We start from the raw sequence: 24,114 nt of genomic DNA on the forward strand, positions 1-24,114 counted from the left end.
ATTCCAAGAATTAATATATGCCACAAATAGAGTGTGTCGCACTCGCAACGTGTTCATTGGGAAAGTCAATGGAAATGATTACTTGTTATGAGAGGATGGATTATATGGTCGTTGGTTTATCTGTGTAATTAAGAAAATATAATTTAGTAGTCTGTGTGCATGGCGAATCAACATGGTGACACGTGACTGGTTTACGGAAATGCAGCCTGAGTTTTTAAATGTTTAGCCAGCCTCTTTTTAAAAAGTTGAAGGCCTCCCATTGTTAAGGATGGCTATAAATAACCCCGTCTATTTTTGTCCACACGGAACCGTTAACGTTGCTGATGGAATATAATGTGGAAAGTGGAAGTTGTTTTTAATTGTGTGACGTCAGAGCTTACAAACAAAACTCATACCAGAACTACACGGTCAATTAAAATTTCAATTAAATGCACGGTATTAATTGAATTCGGAGGAATTAAGGTGATCACAGTTTCCGAGTTTCACAAAAGTTGAAAGCGAGTACCCGTCAAGTTTGTCTCTAGAAGCAACATAAGAAGTTCTAAAATATTTTTTCATGGACATGCCCAACAAGACCTCGTGACAAAGCTGTCGGGATCGGCGGGCATCCAGGTCAGATTAATAATCGACCTTATATATATAAAGCCTATCGTTTATGACCGAGTCGTGACCTGCGCAGTGCAGACGTCGTATTGTATGACATCATTCGGTAGCACGATCCTCAAGTGCGGGAACGGAGTTGAACAAAACTTCGCGTTCTGCCTATGTCATCCAATCCAACATCGGTAACACAGTAGCTAGTATTTTAAGTATGTATGAATCGATGACACCAACTTGTATACAGTGCGGATAGTTGTCATTTAGGACGGTTCACTCCCATTGTTTTATTCTATACAGCCTTACAGGTAGGACACCTTACCAATGCACTTTGTACACCGAAAACTTGTTATTGTCTCTCTATGTGTATAGCATGCTTGAGTGTGTGTGTGTATATGTGTGTGTGTGTGTTCCCAGCCAGTATGTTGAAGCCTTGAAGCTCAAACACAATACTGCAGCTGCTATTGTTCGTGAACCAATCCTTTGCTTGAGGGTTTCGCCTAAATCACATCTATTTTAATCGGGCTGCGTGGTAGGACTATTATTGGTAACACGGTCAGATTTGTCTCGGCCATTACTCGCGTTGGACTGGACATTAGTTTAACCATTAGCAGGTGAACTCAGTAGTACAGATGTACGGTGATCAATACAATCATCTATTCACCTGTAGCGTTTTAATTTACGTTCAATCAGAAGAGCTACTCCCCGGAGCTACTCTCCTACACTAAAGCCACGACCAAACACGCGTGGTATGGTATGGTCGTATGTGTATACGGTGATCAGTAGTCTACGCGGGACCAGTAGTAACAAGTTTCACCTCAGACCAGTAAACCCTGGAAGACTGTACCTCACCTCCGGGTTCACAGAGTACAGGTTATAACCGTCGTCGACGTGTCATTGCATGGCTTCGGTGAGTGCTACAAATAACGTGTCATTTCCTTCCATAGTACTTTTTAAAAAGTGTTTAGTTTTATTGACTTAACACGTCGGTGTGACTGTCGAAGCAAATATTGAAAAAGATTGCCGTTCGGGTTTAACCACTACAGCCATCATTCATTCAATTAGTGTATGAAGTGAAAAGATGACAAGATATTTAAGCATGTAATTGGCACATAAAAGCTATCTAATACTTGCTTCCTAACACAGCAGTCACTCGTTAACCTTAGTACTAAAGAGTTCATGAGAGTGAAGAATAATGGAGGGCTTGGTCTGGGTGACTTGTCACAAGGTAGTCGTGTCAATAGTGGACCAACAGCCTAGTTTAAAAATAGTGATTGTGTTTGAAAAGACGGTTCCTCTTCCCTCTGTATCCTTACAATTGTAGACAAACTGTTGTTTGAATTTACGAGAGGTCATACGTAGTATTGATCAGCGTATTACTTTGTAAATGATCTCGTTTCACATATATTGAGAAACGGTTGATTCTTTTATGCCATGCCTCTTCTCAAATGCAAACGGTGACAGATGTATGGCCTCGCTGATACTGTAGATTTGCCACCTATTAATATCAGGTTAGGGAATATATAACAGTGTTTTGTTACGTTTAAAACTATAACCAAGTATTTTATCTACCATTGACTGGGACCATCAAATTGCTCATTCATTTTTAAAGTGATACGTGTTTTTTTTTCTAATCAGCACACTGACATATAGAGTAATATTGACGTTTGCATAAATGTGTTGGTAAGGAAACGAAGGTGAACGGGCGACAAAACGTGTGACGACTTTATGGCCGTTTACTCTACTGCAATCGATAACACAGTGGCTCCGAAGGGCATGTCAGAACTTTGTCCCAGTCATCCACCTACGCTCGGCTGCACAGTGACAATAACTTGATTTGGGTTGTGATAAGATAAACCAACTACACTTATCATTTGAGGAACTGCGTGTTTACTACTGAGCCCTGCATTGTTGAAATGTGATAATGGTGACCTTATGTGACTTTGAACTTGATAAATTTAAATGTTGTTATTACAAGACCGCAAGTGGTGAGGGCAGCGTGATTTATCCGGATGGCTGGTTTTAAGATTTAATTACTGACACAAAGTAACCCTGGCTTTTACAAACTATCGTCGCTGTCAGCATGGCAGGGTAGATACATTCGAAATCAATAGATACAACTACTGTACACTAAGTGGCCGTTCTTCCGTTATCATCACTTGACGGTGATCACAGAACGTTAATGGTACAGTATTTCACCCAACTTAACGCCATTAGTAACTCGGAAACAACTGGGGAAAAAAGCATCCCATAGGGACACAGCCAGAAACAAATTTCAAATCGTTAAGAAGTAGCACGTAACGGGACTAAACACCGAACTAAGAAAACGCCAGCTTCGCTTAACTTTTACCAAAGAGTTTGTTTAGACGATGGTAGTCCTGTCTATTGTGATTTCAACAACAATAAGTATGTTTTTGCTAGCTGTGATGCTTTGTGTTTGACCTTTGACACTCTTTGTGAAACACCCACAAAGCGGAATGCTAGATTTTAAAGCAAACCTAAGTTTATCGAGTGGTATTGTGCGTTGCGAGTGCATTGAGTTCGGCCGGCTATAGTTGTCATGGCGTAATACATTGTTTCATTTGGCCAAGCAGCGCAGATGTTTAATAGATTCATTGAATCAAATGGATAAACATAATACACAATAGACATTAGCGAACACTGGCACAATTTAAAGAAATACTCTGACAGAAACAACTGTCAGCTTCGTCCAGTCTGGGAAACAACATACATACATACATAATCTACAATCTCCCGTTTAGTGCAACGGAACCAATCAACTTCTAGTTGGTATTGAGTCCCCCCCCCCCCATCCCGACTCTGGCGAACAGCCATGATGGTGATAATGGAAGGATTTTGTTGAACAAAGAACCCTATTTCCTCAAAATCTACCCTGAATGTTTCAGCAACTCTTCAAGTTGTAATTTCCCATCGCCTACACCTGAATCAACTCCTTGAAAAGAGTCGGTTGCCATTTGTAAGCGCTTAGATTGTCCAATAAACCGTAGTCTTAATACGGGTTTTGTTAATGACGGATTTCTCCGTTAATCAGTCGTTAACACAAATCTTGCCATGTGTAATTATCAGATTTGTAGACGGTTTTAGCGTAAATGTCATCATCACGGTCCGTTATTGACCTCGGAATAATCACCTTAGTACCTATCGACTTTCGCGCCCACCCCCCCCCCCCCACATGATTACCTATGTACAGAATGTACGTCTTACATAATTATTCGCATGTTCACTGATACATGCCCCCGTCCCCGTGAATTTATGCCATCGTTTATCTCGCTATGCTCATCACATCTTAGAAGTTACCGAGTAACAGTGCACAGTGGTAATTTATTCCCATCAGTAATTTGTTTGGTAGACTTCTGAACACAGCAGTCGACATGTAGAGTCGGTAATGCACATTCCGTAGGTACAAATTGCAGCAATTAAAGTGGGCTCTTTGTTTTGAAGCTTGTTTACGCGTGTAATTCGTCGCACAATGTGTGACTGACAAAAAATAACAGAGTTTGAAGTATCTGTTAATGTTTGTGTCACAAGGTCATCCACGAAAAGTCAACGTGTAACAAACTGAAGAGTTCAGCAGTGGCAGTGCGTGATTGCCATGCGACACAGTCCGTCACAGTAATAACCCTAGCAATCTGTACCAAAAGTATCACTACATTCAGATTGGTCACACCTGTAGATATTAAACTAAAGAAAAGTGATCAGTCGTGCCGAAATAAACGTTACAATTGATGGTGATTGATGATATGTGAATGTATCATATCCAGGGATAAAGGTGAAGCTTATACTTATAGATACTAGTAATTCACGACTACGTTTTGGAAGCCATCTGTTTTGTAGCAGAATAAACAATCACCTCGTGTTATGTTCGTGTTTTGAAAACAATTCGGTTATCATATTGATCTCAACAAACAGTGCAGTATTTTTCTAATTACAGTATAAACGTTGTGATGGCTATATGTTCTCATATGTACACACGAGCGTACACGTATTTTGATGGCAGGGCTTTAGTTCACAATACTTATTTAAACAAAAACATATATCCTTTTCAACAGCGAATATATACGGTATTGTATTATTTTCATGGTTGTGGAATACGACGGACAACACACGATTTATATTCTACGTACGCCAACAGAAAAAAACGCATTATGCTGTTCAATTGTCCTGGACTGTGTGTTATATACTGTTAATGACTGGTGACTGTTATACTCGCATATATTTAGCAACAAAACACATTAGTGTATAAACCACATGGCACTGTTATTTCTATTGTGTAAACTTGAAATTGATGGATATGGCTAGGCCCAAAATACAATTGTTAAAGCGATATATTCGGTATATATACAGGCTCATACTTTAGAGAGCTCATATAAACGCACTTCCTTTTTTTATCAACATTGTCGTTCAGTAGCAGTTTTTAATGTTTTGCTTGTCACATGTTTTATGACATTAATAATTATTGTCTTTTTTAAATTTTACGGGTATCATAAATCGAACCGCTAACAAAGCAGGCCGACATCCGAACTACTTTGACGGAGAACAAATTGCTATATATATATTTATATAGTAATTGTACGTGCCAGACAAGGTATGTAAGTTGTACATTGCATGAAATACGATCGGAGAATTTCAGAAAATATGCAGTGTATAACGTCGGAATGTAATTCTTCGATGTCAAGTGATGAAAGATTCAGTTGTTCAACATCGAAATATGTTATTAGATACTCATAACTTGTATATTTTCACGGAGATTTTTCAAATTCGACATAATCCTGTATAATTTACCACTGTTCCGACTTAGTCGTCTGTTATTTACGTAGCAATACTTCAATCTGCTATTACGTCACATGCCACTAGTCTGGTACTCCGTTACCATGACAATGATGCCGTATGATGAAATGCTCAAATTGTATCAGCGCTGTGAATATCACTAGTATTGATGTCAAAGCACACAGACACGCAATAGTGACCCAGGCTGTTATTAATTTACGAGAGAGTCGCATGGAAATAAATGATTATTGACTAATGTTTGTTTTGATCTAGCTAGTAAGTTATTTACGGACACGCATACGCGATGTTTGTATGTACAATGTTATTGTTTCAATATGAATCATGCATGAACGACTCAAATTTACCACACATCTACATCAAATTACCGTCCACTGTGTTTATGATTAGGCTCATGACCTGATGGGATGAGGTCGTAACCTTGATCTATAGCTACTGCTTTATCCGAATATTTCCCTTTACAAATATAGTCTTGAAAAGGAATGTCAATCGAGTTCAAAGGTCAGATAGGCAAAGGCCTCGATGTCGTTGTTGCTGCTGCTTTTATCATATTCTAAATTACACATATGAGTAATGGATTTACAGCATCGAATTCAGACCACAGGGACACGTATTATAAGGAAAATATCACACTAATCCTGATACTTCAAATATATCAATATAAGTTCTAGAAGAGATAACTAACGTTCTTTCCAGAAGGTAGGGGGAATATATTCAAATCAAATATAGCCTTTAAACAAGGAAAACAATCTAAGAAATACTACACGCCCCTATGACCCAGATGTCTATCGAAATCAGGTAAATCGTACGAATACAAGTAAACCATCGCCGTGTGTGTCGTGTCCACAAAAGAACTCGCCCACTCATAGGAGTTACAGAAATTCTATATTGGAAGTGAACCGTGAAACTGTGTGCACGACTTGTTCACGTTGCTAATGCTTCGTTGGTTACCTACAACCTGTTTATCTGTATCTGTATTCTGAATAAAGGCTGTACATGTATCGAAGTCCGCACTCTAAAGCGGCAGTACCAAATTCTCTGTCTCGACCGTGATAGTTGTAACTTTGCAAAGATAACTGTACATGTACGTGCAATTGTATTTTCAATGAAAGTCTCGTTTGCTTGGCTGATGATAATTGCCAGTGTACACCTGTTACCTCAAGTAGACAAGGGGATTGGCTTGAACATAAGGTCCTATAAATGACCTTTTGTGTTCAGTAAATGAAGTTCGAATCAGGATATTGAGTTTAGATTAATAACTATTCTGTTGGAAATTGCGATCGATGTAAACAAGACCCATTCTACATTAAATCATGCAGGTGCACGGTTCCCCTTTAAATGGTGACATAATATGCAAGTTACCCCGGATGAATTTCTAAAAGAAAATCGCTTGGGTAGTTTTAGGATTAAGTTCTGAAAGACACATTGACTTTGACTTGTTGTAGCGGAGAACATAAGTTATTTTTAGCAGAGCGTGACATAGACAATATTGGAAGACAGATGCCAGCAAATACCTTGAATAGTTGCAGAAAGTCAAAAGTCTGTCAATGTTACTTCCACTCAATAACAGATCACTTTTGCACCTTTTCGAGATGACAATTTCTTAGTTGAAACCCTCTTCAGGTCAATTCCATGTAAAAAAAAAATATAAAAAATTTTAAAATACAAAAATAAAAACAGCGGCCTTTGCAGGATTACATAACATGTAATGAACGCTTTTGAGAAATGTCTCCGATGAAAGTTCCAATTACGCAGTCACTGCACAATTTAGGCAAAGATAACAAACGTGAAGAAATGTATATGACACAGTATGTGTGAATATCACTGGCATGCAAAGCTTGATGTCAAATGTTTGGACGATACACTTTACTGAGATATCAGTCTACGAAACTGACGTGATTTATTCACGCAATGTAAAAAATTGATGATTAAAATTATAAGACCTGGAATTGGGAGTTTATAAATTTATCGACCACCATGAAAGGACTCTAGAACGAACAGTCAACCATGATAGTTTATTGGGAAGGAACTCTTTGATCTTTGATTAGTATATTTACATTAAAACAATAGATTACACGAAAAATAGATAGAACGAAAATAATAGCCTATAAACGTAAACCATAGAGCCTCCACCAACTGCGTAAACTGACATACCACTGTGACATAGTGCATCAATAACTTGTTTTCGAATATGTCTTCTGATGAAGCGACATCATGGTTCCGTCAAATGAAAGTAGCACTCGTTATTGAATGCGAATGATTAAATTTATAAGAAAAAGATGAAATGCGTAAAGTTGGTTATACTTGAGACGTGGAGGCACCCTACTTTAGTATTTGATTGCCATTCTCAAGATGCTGACGCCAGAACAATTGTTAATGCCAAGATTTTCTTGTTGATAATATACAAATTGCTAGTAACTGCTCCATTCTCTAGTGGTTTCTATGTTTGTCGAGTGGAAATGTATGTACTTCAATGCAAGGTGATCTGATTTTTAGCTTGATTCCTACTTCACAGAGTTTAAGTTAAAACCCCACTCACTTAGCCTATTGCCCTTGTATACTTGGTATCGTTAATAGTTTTGTATGAGGACGTGTTACTAAATACATTTAGAAAATTTCTGTGTGACAAAACTAGCCTACGTATACCGTGTAGACGTGTAGGACTAAAGCTACTACACTATTTCCGCTGTTCTAACTGATGTTTTGAATATTTTATGCTCGTCCAACTCGCTCACTCAACTCGACGAGCGAAAATTCAAAACGTCAAACTGTCAGTTGGGATGGCGGAAATAGTAAAGTAGCGTTAGTCCTAGACATCTACAGGTAGGTAGGCTAGATAAACCACTCATGCTCTACAAAAAATTACTTCCCTTTATTTATTTACCCGACAGTGTCATTGGTGATGTGTCATGTCAGGATCGGTAATACCAGGTCATTTTGTGTGACATTGAATTAGACTTGGTGAATAATATGCTGTATCATGCATTGTCATATCTATATGTATCAGAATTTCCTGTGTGTGATCGTGTAGTTATGTAAGGTCATTAGTTCTCAATGTATGACATTAAGACCAATCAAGTCTGCAATATATGTCACAATTTCGTTCTTTTTTGTACGATTTATATTTTCAAACAAAAACTATCGCTACAGGTCTGTGTAAAGTGATCAAGTTGTACCATGCATTTCATTTCACTGTACATGTATATACAACTAAAACACCAGGAGGGAATCTTAGATGCACCACCGTGACTTAAATGTATTTTTGCCCGTATTTTTGTAATTATTAACGTGTTTAATATTTTATATCAACTAATGGTTATTTTATTGTGGAACTTAATCAGAAGTCACTTGGCGGCAATTTTGTTACGTCTGTAAAATGGTTTTACTCTAATAATAATTGCATACAACGCCGCAAGCCTTTCATGGAATTGGATCAGAAATACCCGTGGTAATTCCGGGAATGCTTTCCCATGTGATTCCGACAAATTCCCGGTACATGTGCATATGTTTATTCACATTTTCCAAGGACACTGTCATTTACCATGACAGGAACGTTCAATTCTCAGCAGAGTTTGTCGTGAAGTATCTGACTTCCACTCATTTATGTTTGACGTATCACACTCCATACACGTTTGTTAAAGCTTTAATAGTACAACCGCCGGCGACATCAGGCCGTTGACGAACGGAACATGCTACAAAATGAATTGGATTAATAACACTTGACACAGTATGTTGGAAGTACAGCGACTTGTATTACCTATACAATTCATCCCTTGATGAACAGTTTTATGGCCTATTTACGTAATTGGTCACCTTCACAAACAAATTTAAAGTTCCCATTGCATTCCATGTTCCATAAAGAGGCCATAAAACTGTTCTTATCAAACCATGAAAGGTAATACAAATATTAACCCAATTCATTTGATTATTTCCGTTTGTAAGAGGTTCCGTTCGTCAACGGTTTGATGTCGGCAGTTGTAAAGTGAAACCTATAATGTAACAAGAATGTCCATAGACCATCTTTGGGAGGGTCTATGGAATGCCATTGCTTTCTCAAATAAATCGCATTTAGGATATCACAGAAATTGTACAAAGCAGCCATGAAAGAAAACCTTTATTAGTTCTAAACAAATAAACAATCTAAATTAGACAATACATTAGGTGACAAAGCTGATTATGCGATTTTACGCCTCGAGTTTTCTAATTGTTACTTTAAATAATCTTCATTAGAGATGAGAATGTGAGGTTTTTTTGTCAGAATTTAGACGCCAAGGGATACCGTTTGTTGCTGCACCAAATGATGAAAAAAAAATGTTTGTTTTCACTTAGAGAAGTAGTCAAAAATTTACACTGTGTTTTCTTTGTGACCAGAGAGGTGTAACAAGATCTGTCCACGTATTATAACCTTATAAAGACACTGTAATACAATGTCTAATTAAGTCGTTTTGTACGATTTTCTGATGCAGAATTTGATAAGTCGACCGTTACAAATTGTAATTCATTTGCCGCTGGCATTTTAGTGAAGCTGTAGTCTCAGCCGGCCAACCTTATCAATGTATAATGTTTACCCATGTAAATTGAACATGGCAAAACATAATTCTTTCCAAATTTCGTCTACTATTTGACCAATGTATCACCGACACCCGAGCTCTCGATCTTTCTTCGCAAGATGATGGGGACGAGGGGAAGGGGGTGTCGGTGTTCATGTACAATACCGGCCTCGTTCGCCACAAATTAATTAGTCCGCTTTGAGCAAATATGCTACCTTCCAAATTCGCTTGAATAAAACAACGAACAACAAGTGCTCTTCAATGAAATTACAAATCTAAAGAAATGCACTTAGATACTGAACAACGGTGTTTTACTAGTAAAGTAGTATCAATTTGTCAGCCTTGAATACTCGTTAACCTGGTGACAATAAAAGTCTCAACAACAATGTTGTACTGGTACAAGCTGACAGGGTAGAGTCCTGACGTCACTACTCAAAAAGAATTTTGCTTACGGCAGTGGTATGCAAAGAACCAGAAAGGCAAACAATATATTGTCCACCGTAATGACTGTCAAAAACCTGCATATTAACTACAATAGTCTGACGTGGACCAGACGAGGCTTGGCTTGTTGCATGTTTATTACAACGATTGGATTAGATGTATCCGGTCTATGATCAAACCTGTTACAACTTGTAAGCATGATCAACTAGGGTATGACCCAATTTTTTTTTATGTTTCTCATTACTTTTTCATGGCATCTATGGGTCGGTCGGTCGATATTTAAAAAAAAAATTCTCTGCCTCTCCTTTTCCTCCCCTCTATCTTCTTTTTATTGGATTCCTGGTAACAAGCCCTTTCCCAGCTTCTCTACACAACTGGCATGTTCTCAGCCCTCCATCTCCATACTTGAATAACTTCTGTCAGGAAAGAAATGCTCTGTTCGTGAACAAGTGTCGCTGTCGCCGCCATGACTGACATCGACAGAACAGACACTTGGGTATTCATGCCAGTTAGGACGCTTTTCTGCAAAATATTAAAGTGGCCATATGGATGAGAATTTGGTATTTATTTTGGATTTTTATTTGATAAAACAGCTTCACTGTGTTTTTCTACTTGAAAAAATGATGTGAAATAACATATACCAAGTCCATGTTCATAACTCAATACATTGCAAAAAGATGCAAAAAGTGTAAAAAGTTTGTTATTGTACGTACAATAACAAACATTTTACACATTGTTTAATGTTTTGCCGTTTATTGAGATGTGAACATGGACTTGGTATATGTTATTTCACATTATTTTTTCAAGTAGAAAAACATAGTGAGGCTGTTTTATCAAATAAAAATCCAAAATAAATACCAAATTCTCATCCATATGGCCACTTTAAGGGCGGGCGAAAATAAATTTTTTTTTTTTTTATATTTTGATGTCGGAGCTGAAAATGTGGGTCGGTCGGGTAATGAGAAACAGAGAAAGAAACTAGAGTCACCCTTTTTCGAACACCGGTGAAGTGTTGTCAGCCTAGGCTACAGTGCTTAAAACAGTTTAACGGCTCAACTCTCTATCGTTATTCACTTTTACACCATCTGTCAATCATCTACTCACCGATATTCTTGAGTTCGCTAACCCCACTTTCTAATTGGAGCAGGCAAATTCGACCAAGACCAGCTAATTTTTGAAAAAGAAAATATACAATCATATACATTGATTATTAAATCACGAATCAAAATAATGAAAGTTAATATAAATTATGAGAACGAAATCATTTAAAATTATGTTTATATGAGATGTATTTAAGTTTATGTGCCTTGAAAACGCCGGAGAATGAAAGAATTGTCACTGAAAGTAGACCAAATCATATAATTGCATTCGGCGAGAGAAAATCAGCTGTCACATGTACTTCGTCTCGGTGAACTCCAACAACGCAAAGGGTTATACCCGAATTAGCCGATCGCGAATGACGTCATGAATAAATTGTATGTTCGGTCACTTTCAGTACTATTCATGACTCCATACACGGTTATTTCGAGAGCTTTTTCGAAACTCCCGATGATACATTGCAACTACTAATATGCTGAACAGTTGTTTCTAGGATACCCTTCGACGACGGTTGAACTTTGGATACCTGCCGTATATAGCCCCAAACCCGTAATTCGACATTGAAGAACTGCCGTGTAACTGGATCCTGAACTGGAAGTGAGTTTGTTTCCAAGCCCGTAGGACGGTTCAACAATGGAGAACCGGCGTTTAACTGGATTCTGAGTTTGTTCCAAAGCCCGTTTTTGGATGTCATTCTTAGGATTTCGAGAAAAGAACTTCGATTTCCAAGCTGCGAAAGAAAACTTTGCAATTATATGCTTTGGTGTGTTTAGTATTCAGAAGAGTGAACTGACTTTCGAGACGGTAAAGTCACGTCGAAGTGCAAGCGAATTTCTAAAGCCATCACAAGCGAAATGTTCATTTCAGTGTTTAAAGTTTTGCTCAAAAATTAACAACAACAACAACAACAACAACAACAACAACAACAACAACAACAACAAGAACAACAACAACAACATAAGCCTTTAATTCTATTTTTAATAATATCATATATAACACGCGAAATCTCCTGAAAACAAACTCCTTACATGTAATTGTGTTGTGACACCTCTTTCTGAAATGTTCACCCGGTACACATATCGTCCTCATATTTTTCTTCGCGTTATCATACATGCTAGGAAAAAGTAGAGTAAATTTTAACCTCGTTCATGGACATTTTATTTTAGTATATAATTATTTTAGATTTTGACAATTTGTATTAATCACAACCTTGAACCAGTTTTTTTGTAACGTCACTATTATTGTCATAAAAACGATTATTCTACAAATACATTGGTTGGTGAAAATAGTCTCTCCGACTAAAAAAATATCATATTGGAAACATTGTTTTCGAATTTATCAAGCCACAGTGCTATTTGCACAGTTCGTCGCAGACAGGTCGCAATACACGTAAGTACACTTTAATGTTCTCCACAGCGGTTATCGTCCTTCAAAGTGAATTTAAGCATAACTTAAGTGCCACTGTTGGTCTTCAAAGAGACATCGTTCATGCTATGATTAACACGGAAACGGAAAACGGGTTGAATGATCGATTTTTTTGTTATCGATGCGCCGATCACCTAGCTAGTGGCATGCATTGCAGTGCCCCGCGATTGCCACCGCCCCGGTCTGAATAACTTGTCAGCCCGTACGTACCTGCAAATTTATAATGATATTTAGTCATGCTTGATGTCAACCCCTTTATTCAAAAATAACCATTAATATGCTTAGCGTTTCATAGTATAAAATGATAAAGCTTGGGTTTCATACAATATTTGCAATGAAATAGCTAGATCTACATGGCATAGCAGACATGCACATCCATGATGATAGCCTTCTTGGTGTTCTGTTTCACATTGCGCTATCCAAGCGTGATTTTACTGTATGAGAACACACTGCTACACTGTAGCGGTGAGCGTTCAGACAGTACAGAAATCAATACGTAGTCACGAACTCCAAAGACTACTCACGTGGCGTGGCGTGGTTACGGAGTTATATATTAATACACATTTAAAATTCTAATTCTGGAATTCCCACTGAGACGGGGAATTATATTGCACCACAAGTTTGCCATTGAAGGCATAAAATTGTATTCTAAGATAAAGTTAAGCGTTAAAGTCAAATATCGAACACATTATCGTAGTGTGAAGCAATGTGAGCATCGCCGTAGTAGTATAGTAATATGCTATGAAATTATTTAATATTCTGTAATATTGTAGTGTTGATAAGTAATTAGCTCAACGTATGTGACAGCGCTTTTCATATGCTTCATCAATATCAGCCAGTATACTATTGTCGGGGGAGTGCACTAGGTATACATATACATCACTCCATTTACGTACATCATTGCAATCAACGCATTACTGCTATTTCGTCACAGGAAGGCTGAATGTGTGTAACATCACTGTCAGACATAACAATATTTTAACGTTTCTTAGGATACATATTTTGTTATTGCAACTGGACTACAAAATCAGCATTGTTTGTAATCAATACCAAAAACATGCTATCAAATCTATACTGTATGACTATTAGTATGTTGTTTGTTTGTTTGTTTGTTTGTTTGTTTGTTTGTTTGTTTGTTTGTTTGTTTGTTTGTTTGTTTGTTGTTTGCAAAATCAACGCAATAACGTTTGATAGAAGTTTGATAATAACGCCTCATATTTTGTAAGTTAAACTTTTTATTTATTGTCCAAATATATCAAAGTGACATATACCAGTAACCTGCATAACCCCCCCCCCCCCCACACACACACACACACACAACTATTAATAATAATGATAGATTAATGGAATGCTTAGAGATCGATAAAACTGTCATAAATACATAAACGTACACTTCCTGATATATGTACAGTTAATTTATCGACGCTCAAAAATAGTGGAGTCCGTCTCACACTTAGAATATAGTTCACTGTTGCCATGGCAATCAAAATATATCACTGTCAAATAGTGCAATATTTACTTGAGGTATAAATTATTTTGTTTCATTGTGCGTCTGATATAATTACATATATATATATGCAGTTTAATAATTAGAACGATTTAAAATGTGAATGCCACTCGTATAGATTATCTTACCAATATCATTCCCGATGTATATCTCAATGCAGCTTTGGGGAAGACGATCATCCGAACTCAGGCATATAGGCAAACGAGAATGCGCAAAGGAAACGCATGGTAAACGGGAAATAAAGTAAATATTTAGACTCAGTGACGGTCACTTGAGGTATAGACAAACGAGAACGTAAGGGAAAAGCACAGCAAACGTGAAGTTGTAATAGCAAATTGAGTTTTCTCCCTTGGTCGGATTTTAATCAAATTGTTTGAATCTTAGAATTGGCTTTTTTCAAGTTGTAATGGTATCCAGGATATACACACAACTTCAAATACCGGCATAGACTATTTGATGATATGTAAACATCACACCCTGATTACATTGTATCTTGTTATCTAGCTAAGTACATGTAGGAGTGTTGACTTGTCAGCATGCAAATGCGTTATCAATTGTACCACCGACCGTTAGATGCATCCTATGATGTATACCCCGGTAAGACTAGTAAAGATGAGGATGATGATACACACACATAGACGCGCGCGCTGACACACACCTTACCGAAATATACAACATCAAACTACTAACTACACTGTAATTTTTGGCTGAAATGTCTCGTGTTCTGCAATAGTATTTATAAACTCTCTTACTTAATATGAAATAGGTCCTTCCACCGATTCAGTAAAGTTGTATTGATCCGTGACATGTTGCTACGTTATCAAAAATTTGTTTTCCGAGATGGAAAGTTTCGAATTCTATATAGGTCCTCTGGAAAACTCCAGCTGCAACCCTTTTTAAAGTAACTCGTTACTCTTGTTGTCATCAAAGTGTCGTATTTCATCCAGTTCTCAAACAAGACATTCAAGTTGAAGTTGGTTATTTATTCACTCCAATAATTTTGTTAGTATATACTAGTAGAAGAGATCATGTAGATGATTGCTATAGGCAGTGCAGATAGCCGGGTAATTGATACATTAGTATCTTGTTGGTGGTGAAAAACCTCACAAGCAGTTTATTTTAAACACATAACCAATAAATTACCAATGCCCTGTTTCTATAGATGTAAGCAAGTATTATTTATGGTTTCTTGACAAACTCTGACATGGCCCGGTACAAGACTGCTATTCTATGGTACAAATAAACTCCCTAGGTACCAGACTATTCTATGGTACAAATACACTCCTTAGGTATTTGACTTTTCCATTGTTATCAGAGTCCGATGAAAGCATATAGGCGAGAAATGTTATTAAACATTATTTGAGTCTGACACTAAAGATTATATTTTATTCACGTGTCATGTAAAGTTCGTTCGCATCGAACGATGTAATACTAGGCGGAATAAGAGAGACCACATTCAAGTTCTCATATCTGCCTACCTATATATGTTTCAGTACATATATATATACATATATATATATATATATATATATATATATATATATATATATATATATATATATATATATATATATATAATTATATATATATATATATATATATATATATATATTCTGTTATTACACATTTTTGTACCTTGTAGAAAGACGATAAAGTATTTTATCAAACATGTCAAAGTTGGCCTTTCGTCGTCATTAAAGACAAATATATACATATTGCAAGATTAATGTTCGTGATATCGCCAAATATAGGAAGAAATTTAATTTTTCCGTCAAGGAAGTCAAGTTGAGTTTGATTTATCCTTTCCGGTTTATGGTTAAAGATGATTGGCAATCATTCTATGTCGCGTCCGTAATTTATTCACAGGGATGGGTCATCTGTTAGATTCGTCTTATATCAGTTCATGTGATTAGTGCTATCACCTGGCTCACAGCTAATAATAACGACCTTTCATGCCAGTGTTAGATTGTAAATTATAATTACAATGTGGATAAAGTGTTGATAAAAACACAAGATTTAGTTAAAACTACAATACGTGTAGATGATTACCGACTACCACTACATGTCTGTCGTATAAAACAGAGCAATACTGAAAGACACCCCACTTGTTTGGCTATGGAGAGGGGGTGGGGGTGGGGGGCTGAAGAGTGATGTACATGTACTGCAATGTGCTGCAATATATTGTAGGGCCATCCTGTGTTTGCCCCAAACGGGCGAAACTCGAAGGGGATTATTATCTCCGCCGTCCGTGCGTGCAGGTGTCACTGACATTCACTGACCAATTTCATGCTGACTTAATATCACACAAATAGGCATGCCATACTGGACATATGGCACGTCCTTCAGTTTCAGGATCTTTCCAAATTTGATTACAAATAATCAGATAAGATCTGCTGGTATCTTGAGATTTGACCTTGACCTTCAAGGTCAAATATCGAAATGAAATTACTTTTGACATATTGCAATCTTGATTTGTGTCAAATTTCTTATAAATCTTGTGGAAAGGTGTGGAAATGTAATGTGGAATAGTGTGTCACATTTAGATAGTCATGCAACTTTCGACTGAATGGTCGCCATATTTTCCGTGAACATAAAGTATTTGTAAGATAGCGCAGAAGATTGTTTGGTGGTCTGAAGCTCAGTAGACATAATATCAGCAATGATCTTGTTTCTGGTGTAATTAGCTTTGACCGATTTTGTATTTTTTAAACACGCGAATGTTCTTATATCATTTTTGTCTGAAAGACGGCCATATTGATATGAAAAGATATTTTACTACAGTATTTGGACATCTATTTCATCAACAAAGGCTTGGTATTTTTGTAGTCATGTTGTTTTGAAAGTGTTCAATGCCTCAGGATGGGTCAAGGTGTTTTGGGGAACTGCTCCGTGTCATGACGCATATTTTACTAATGTTCAATGTTGATTATGAAATTGCAGAAGTTGCGAGTAGAAATTGACAGTTGTCAGATTATAGATAGCGACTAGCAGGCAGCAGCAAGCAAGATCATATGTTGTGTTGTCGTGAACGGTCTTTCATACATTTAAGTTATACACACCTGTCTCTCCTCTGTTTCAAATTGTTATACCGCACAGAGACAATGATAATGGAAAACGTTGGAAGTCAAAGAGGTTCAGTAAAACTGCAAGTGTGATGAATGCTATTTTCATGTAAGTATATGACCCAAGTCTTTGGTTTTCGCGGTACATACACATTTACACAGACGAACAGAATGATTTGTAGATAGTAATATCCCAAAGTGGCTTTACCGGTTGTGATAGGTCGAAATGTTCAGTGACCTTTGATCCCATAGGTCACTTTTTTAAGGGAATGGGCATCATGGGAACGGCATGATTTGGCTGCAATTTCTAAAGGTAGTCCCTTGATGTTTGCATTATAAGTAGTGGGAAATGTCGTAAACGCAGATAGAGTAAACGAGTAGAACCGAGCTATTTGTACTGAATGTCACGAATATTTACTTTCTGTAGACGTTCATTACGGTGCACATTTCTGGCGATGGACATGAATACATACAAGTTACTACTTGAAAACTACTGAGGAATGTCACGTGGCTTTCTATCGCCGTCAGTCTTTATAACAACACATACACGTAATGTAAATTGCCAAGCACTGTCAACACATTACAGAAGTATGGCCGTCAAATTTGAAAATTGGTTGTGTTATCATTTTACGTTTGGAATACAAATACGGTAAAGGATATTGATTTATATTTTTTCAAGAGCTGACCTGAAAAAAAGCTTGGTCGAGTTCATCATATTATATCGATTCCATCGCATTAAAGACACGTATACCTAAGAAAAACATACATTTTTTTCTGTAATACTATACGATGTAATACTAGGCGGAATAAGAGTTCTCATATCTGCCTATATTACCTATCTTTCTGGTACAGTATATATCCATACTTTGATCATCTTTCAAATTCAAGTCATTTGTGAATGACTTACACAATATAAACTGTTATTGTCAGTAGCACTTGTTTCACTATATATAAGAAACGTTGGGTGTGAATTGAGAAATCACAGCTAGAAAGGCAGAACTTATATGTTATCTTACTAACATATTTCGTGAGGCATATGCAAATATGGCCGAATGGCGGCCATATTTGTTAAACTTCACAATATGCATAACTTTGGAGGTATCATAATACGTAGTGACTCCTTTCGAGTGTCTCCACCCATATTGTCAAAGACCCTGACCATTACCCTTGAAAATCTTCTTCAAGGTCAAATAGACAAATTTGGGTTATCTTCATATTTTTTTAAATCAAACATTTCAAGTGATGATGATATTTTAATCATGACTTGGGTTTCACTATTTTAGGCATATGCACGTCACTTAATTTCGCAACCTTGACCTGTGTATAGTATAGCAAAATGGCGGCCATACTAGTTGGGATAAAAAAGCACATTTTGCCTGTTTCTAATGAGACATTGACCTTTGATCTTGACAAACATTTTCAAGGTGAACCGACCAATTTTTTTCTTTCTATGTCAACTCAAGAAGTTGAAAAAACAAAGAGGCCAATTAAAATTCTATAGCCCAAAGGTAAGCTTTCTTGTGTGATATCTTGACCTTTGACTTTGATCTCCATATTCAAGGTCAAATAGCAAACTGGTCAATAAATTATGAAGTTTTGCATCTAGAGACACCATTCAAATTTGCACAATAACTTTGCCATACAACACGTACATCAGTTGGAGAGTATGTGTTCAATGAAGGCTTGTTAAATAATGTAACTACCTGCTACCCACTCGTTGAGCGTATTATATAAGCGAAAACAACGCCTAGATCGTTCAAGCTAACTAACTGTTTATTTGTCGTGTGTATGTCATTTCTGATTTTATTCCTTCTAGTAACCAAGTAGTACAATGTGTACAAATTCGTCAACATTATTACATTTGTGAATAAAAGCACTTTGGGAATTTCTAAATATAGCACGAATAATCGTGATTACTAGTACAGTAACACTGCCGATACGATTTGTTCGTATAATATGTCCAACTTCCTTCAATCTCACGCTCGTACGTGATGAGCTTCCACAAAAAAAAATACCCCTGTTTATCTTTGGAATAAAATACTACTATGTAATGAGATTTATTTCAATAACTTTCAATTTATCATGCTTTTACAATATCGTCCAATATATAAGATATGCGACGCAATAATCTGTAAGAATGACTTCAACAAACACAGCTCGTCCAAGACCTAATGAGGAACTATATTGGATTACTTGCTACCTTTGCAAATTTGTGGTCAGATCTATTTCAAGTCATAATAAACGATAGCGGTTCTACCTAAGTGCTAATTAAGTATCGGATATTATATCTCTCTTATTACTCAGATAAAAAGACCGATGCTGTCAGGAGTAATGAGTACAGTAAAATGTAATAAAATCTATATATATCTATCTATTACTATTATATAGTATTATCCCTACAAGATTTTAATACAGGGGTTGTTTTCTTGTGTTTGTCATTACGATGTTATTGTGAGATCTACATCAATATTGACACTCAGATAAAATTGCAAGTTCGTGATGAATATCAAAACAGCATATCACTGTAAAGTATTAAAGTTTGTTTTTAAATTGGGAAAATCATTAAGTAGGTACTTGGTGTAATAAAGAGAGTTGAGGTCACCGTCTCATTATACTGTGTTTTCTACTACAGCAGTAGAGAAATAGTCCTTCATCACTGTTTATCAATATATATTCTGTAGTAATAGTCCACACTGCATTAGTCGTAGATGAAGGTCTGTGAAAACCTCCTCACTGGTTACTCGTTTGGTTTACGTGAACTACTATTGTACACCAACGGCGATAGGTTTTTAAATCGGTTGAATTCCCTCAACCCCCCCCCCCCCCCACACACACACACACACCCACCACCACCAAATATGTTTGTCAAGTTATAAACTATTGTAACTTGTCTATTTTAAAAGTTTTTATTTAAAAATCCCATTTAATATTCCGTTTTTAGTACAATTTGTCTTTATCATACGTTTAACGTATTACCTCGTTAAACAGATGTGACCTTTTAGTTATCTATTTTCTTGTCCAATTTAATGACCTTTTATTTAAATCTATTTTCTTGTTCATTTTAATGACCTTTTATTTATCTATTTTCTTGACCATTTTAAAATACTATTCTACTTAACACAAATTTATGTATACCAGCTTTAAACCCAGGGCTCGTCCTAATTGTGACGCCAAATGGAAAATTCACCCTCGTCGAACAAGATATACACACTTTCATCAAAATTCTCCGAGTATTTCAAGTTCCAAGTTATACATTGTAGCACGTTCTGCTTTAAAACCAGGTTGATAGACTCGCCTCAACTTTGTCACGTGTAATTTCAGTTTTAGTAGAATGTTCACTTTCTTCAGATTAGCGAGTTATACTTTCTAGATTTGGGTGGTTCTTTGTATTTTGTTGTTGTTGTTGTTGTTGTTGTTGTTGTTGTTGTTGTTGTTGTTGTTGTTGATTTATTTCGCCATGGATGCCAGGCACAGTAGTTTTCGTAATGAATTGGTTGCGTTGAAGTGACGATGAAGATTAACCAAGTTTCATAGATACATATCTTTATTTATCGTGTTTGCAAAAAATACATGTATGATGTAAACTGAGATGGTGATGGCGAGGATATAGATATAAAGTGTTGTATGAAAACATCATATGAAAAGTAATAACGTTAAACACATGTAAATCGTGATATCATGGCAGTCTTCATAATAATTTCAACAATCACTCTAAATAAGCTTTGTATTGCAATCTTCTTAATTCTACTAGTAGATTGTCTAAGCAAGATAACACTTCAGTTCCTATCAGGTGGAATTGTTGATTATTTGAGATTATCTCCCTGTCCGTCCTTGAAAGGCGGCATATAGGAAGAAGTGTGTCTCCATGCTGACAGTGCGTACCAAGCAGAGGCTAATTCAATTCAAATCGTGTAACGACACGTTATCGAAGGGTTTTTTCTCTTCAGATATGGTGATTGGCGGCGACTTTGTTGTAGAATTTGTAATTTACATATTACCCTTCAAACTGTGTAGATATGCGGACTATACTGACGTCATTAATCCCACTTTATCATCAGCCTGCGTCTATCATTTTGTTTCCGAATTCCATAGACCAAACTATTTGGTTAATTTACATGTATTTTTAGCATTACAGAGAAGTTATTATTGCTATGTTTTCAGCTAAGGACTAAGTATGGCGACTGTAATTTTGACTTAGACCTCAAGTTGCTATCATTGCAATTGTGTTGCAAATTTAAAGGATTTGGGTTGCATATTTATGAGCTAATTTGCTTAATTAACCATTTTATTTATACCAAATAGGCGATTAATTTCATAACTTGGTCGTTACCATGGCACACGTGTCCTAGAGAGATTTGATGTGTGAAATCTGCATCTTACAGAACGTATTTACATAAACTGCAGAACATTGAAAAGTTTTCCAATTTCATGTTTTCTTTAGATGAATAAATGCAAATTTATTGGTTCAAATCCTACGTGGGTTTGTTATTGTATTATGCCACTTCACATATAATTTATGTATTGTACGGGCATATCATCAGTTTGAGTCTAAAATGTTCTAATGAATGATAGTTTTTTCTTTGTCACTGTAGAGGGCGTCATATGCAGTCTTTCACGTTTCAATTGCCTGTTATTTTTCTGTTTCTATATACAATACACACATGCATAAGACACAACAGGATATCTCTCCAACCCGTACTCATGGAATTCTGGTAACCTTATTTGTTGTACACTGTTGGCATCCACAGGACTTCTTTTACCGCAAATGCACAACATCAGCAGTAACTATAAGCTTATTGTACCGTCCTATCACCAACAATGCTGAACAACCACTTTATTTCACAAACCATTAAATACCATAACCCGTACTTAGGTGCCATACATTTAGAGTTGATATGCACAGTCAATTAAGGAGTACATTTGTTGACATTAATGGATACCACGACGACTAGCAGGTCATGATATATTAGAAACACTATTTTTTTCATGGTTAAAGTGCGTTACAGGTCCTAACCAGAACGCATGAACATTACACGTCTTTGGTTCTGATAATTAGGCTGGGGTGCATGTCATTCTTGATCTTTTTGCTGATGTGATAGACCAAAGTTTACATACCTTACATTAAACCGACATTGACGTCAGGATATGTTATCTAGTAATACATGTCAATAACACATGAGTAACATTTTCTGCACCGAAGACTTTTGGTATATATGACGTGTTAATTTCTTATCGAGTTCGTCATGGAATGTTGCACCACCATCAGTCATACTCACACTAGAGTGTATCATAATTAGTCAGTATTTGTTGCCATACCTGCATTACATGTATGGTGTATGCGGGTGGGGGTGGGTGGGGGTTGCAAGCACCCTCAACACTTACGAATCATGTATTTACACAAATCATCATAACGCTTGTACAAACAAGTTTAGAATTCAAGTCATACTACAACGTAAAGTAAATCGAAACATTTTGCAAAGTCGTGGGAGAAATAGTGAGATTTGATGACAACAACATGATCAAAACAACATGGCAGAATACAGTGTAGTACACAGTGTCTTCTGCATATCATACGGAAAGTGAGAACACATAAACGGATAAATCCTAGGCTTTCGGCCTGAGTCCTCAGTTCTTCTGCAGGAATCTGAAGTCACGCGTTGTTTACGCATGCGTGACTTCAGAATATTGTCCCAGACAGGTCGTAAAGTGTATCGGCCCGTGTCTCTGTTTAGCGATGGTTCTAATATTCTGATATATATATATATGGCTTCTTTGATTTCCCAAACAAACCAGTCTGGTTCCCAATCCAGGATGGAAACATTCTCCATGTCACAATTCTATGTCCAGGATAGTCTTTATGGATGTGAGGAAGCAAGTCAATAGCTACGATTTATCCAAGGATTTTAGTGCAGTACAAAGTTTGAATTTATTTGTAACAATTTTCTTTGGCCTTATAATGGGGTTCTGTCGTAACTGTCTATAAAGCGACGATTTTTTACCACAGCATGTATCAAATATCAATAATAATACTACTTATAATAAATAGTATGAATAACTATTAAATCGGATTTCATGTAACATGATAACTGTCATATATTAATACAAATATTAATCATAATCATAATGATAGATAACTCAAATTGTCATGTGTTTTATGGCCCTAGCCTTTAATATTATGGCGCCATGATTGCGGATGGCATGTGATGAGGTATCATGTGACACCGGATACATATTTTGTTGTTGTAGAATTCAGTTTCATGCGACAGTAACTCTTTTGAAACAAAAATGAATGATATTGGTTTTATTTTGAATTTGATACCCTTACAGAGAAAATCTGTACCATCACCCTATCCTATTGCACCATATAGATCAACTTCTAATAATCTATCAAACATATTAAGCTTATTACTGGGATCTGACTTTATAAACCATTAGTTAGCCCCCAAAAAAGAACTGTTTCTGGTCAGCGCGCGCATCAATTAAATACCCTCGCGTCGGTCTTTCTTTTTTCGTCATTGTGCAGCCCGTGCAGATCCGAGGGAAACACAAAAATAACCCTCCCTACTTCAGTGAAGACAACTGCAGAGCCAATCATGAGCAAGCAAATGAAACCTGTCCCACACACACA

General features: G+C 36.6%; 1 long non-coding RNA gene across 2 annotated transcripts in view; it reads left to right on the forward strand.

The window, feature by feature from the left end:
• Positions 1-731: 731 nt before the first annotated feature.
• LOC144434667 (uncharacterized) overlaps positions 732-24,114 on the forward strand; it is a 32,648-nt gene continuing 9,265 nt past the window's right edge. The window contains exon 1 of one of the 2 annotated variants that reach the window (XR_013480833.1): positions 732-905. This is a non-coding gene — a long non-coding RNA (uncharacterized LOC144434667). Of the gene's footprint in view, positions 906-1,221; positions 1,508-24,114 lie in introns of those variants that run through there. The other variant, XR_013480832.1, reaches the window with a different exon arrangement.

The sequence above is a fragment of the Glandiceps talaboti genome, chromosome 4 (genome assembly GCF_964340395.1).
Source record: "Glandiceps talaboti chromosome 4, keGlaTala1.1, whole genome shotgun sequence".
NCBI lineage: Eukaryota > Metazoa > Hemichordata > Enteropneusta > Spengelidae > Glandiceps > Glandiceps talaboti.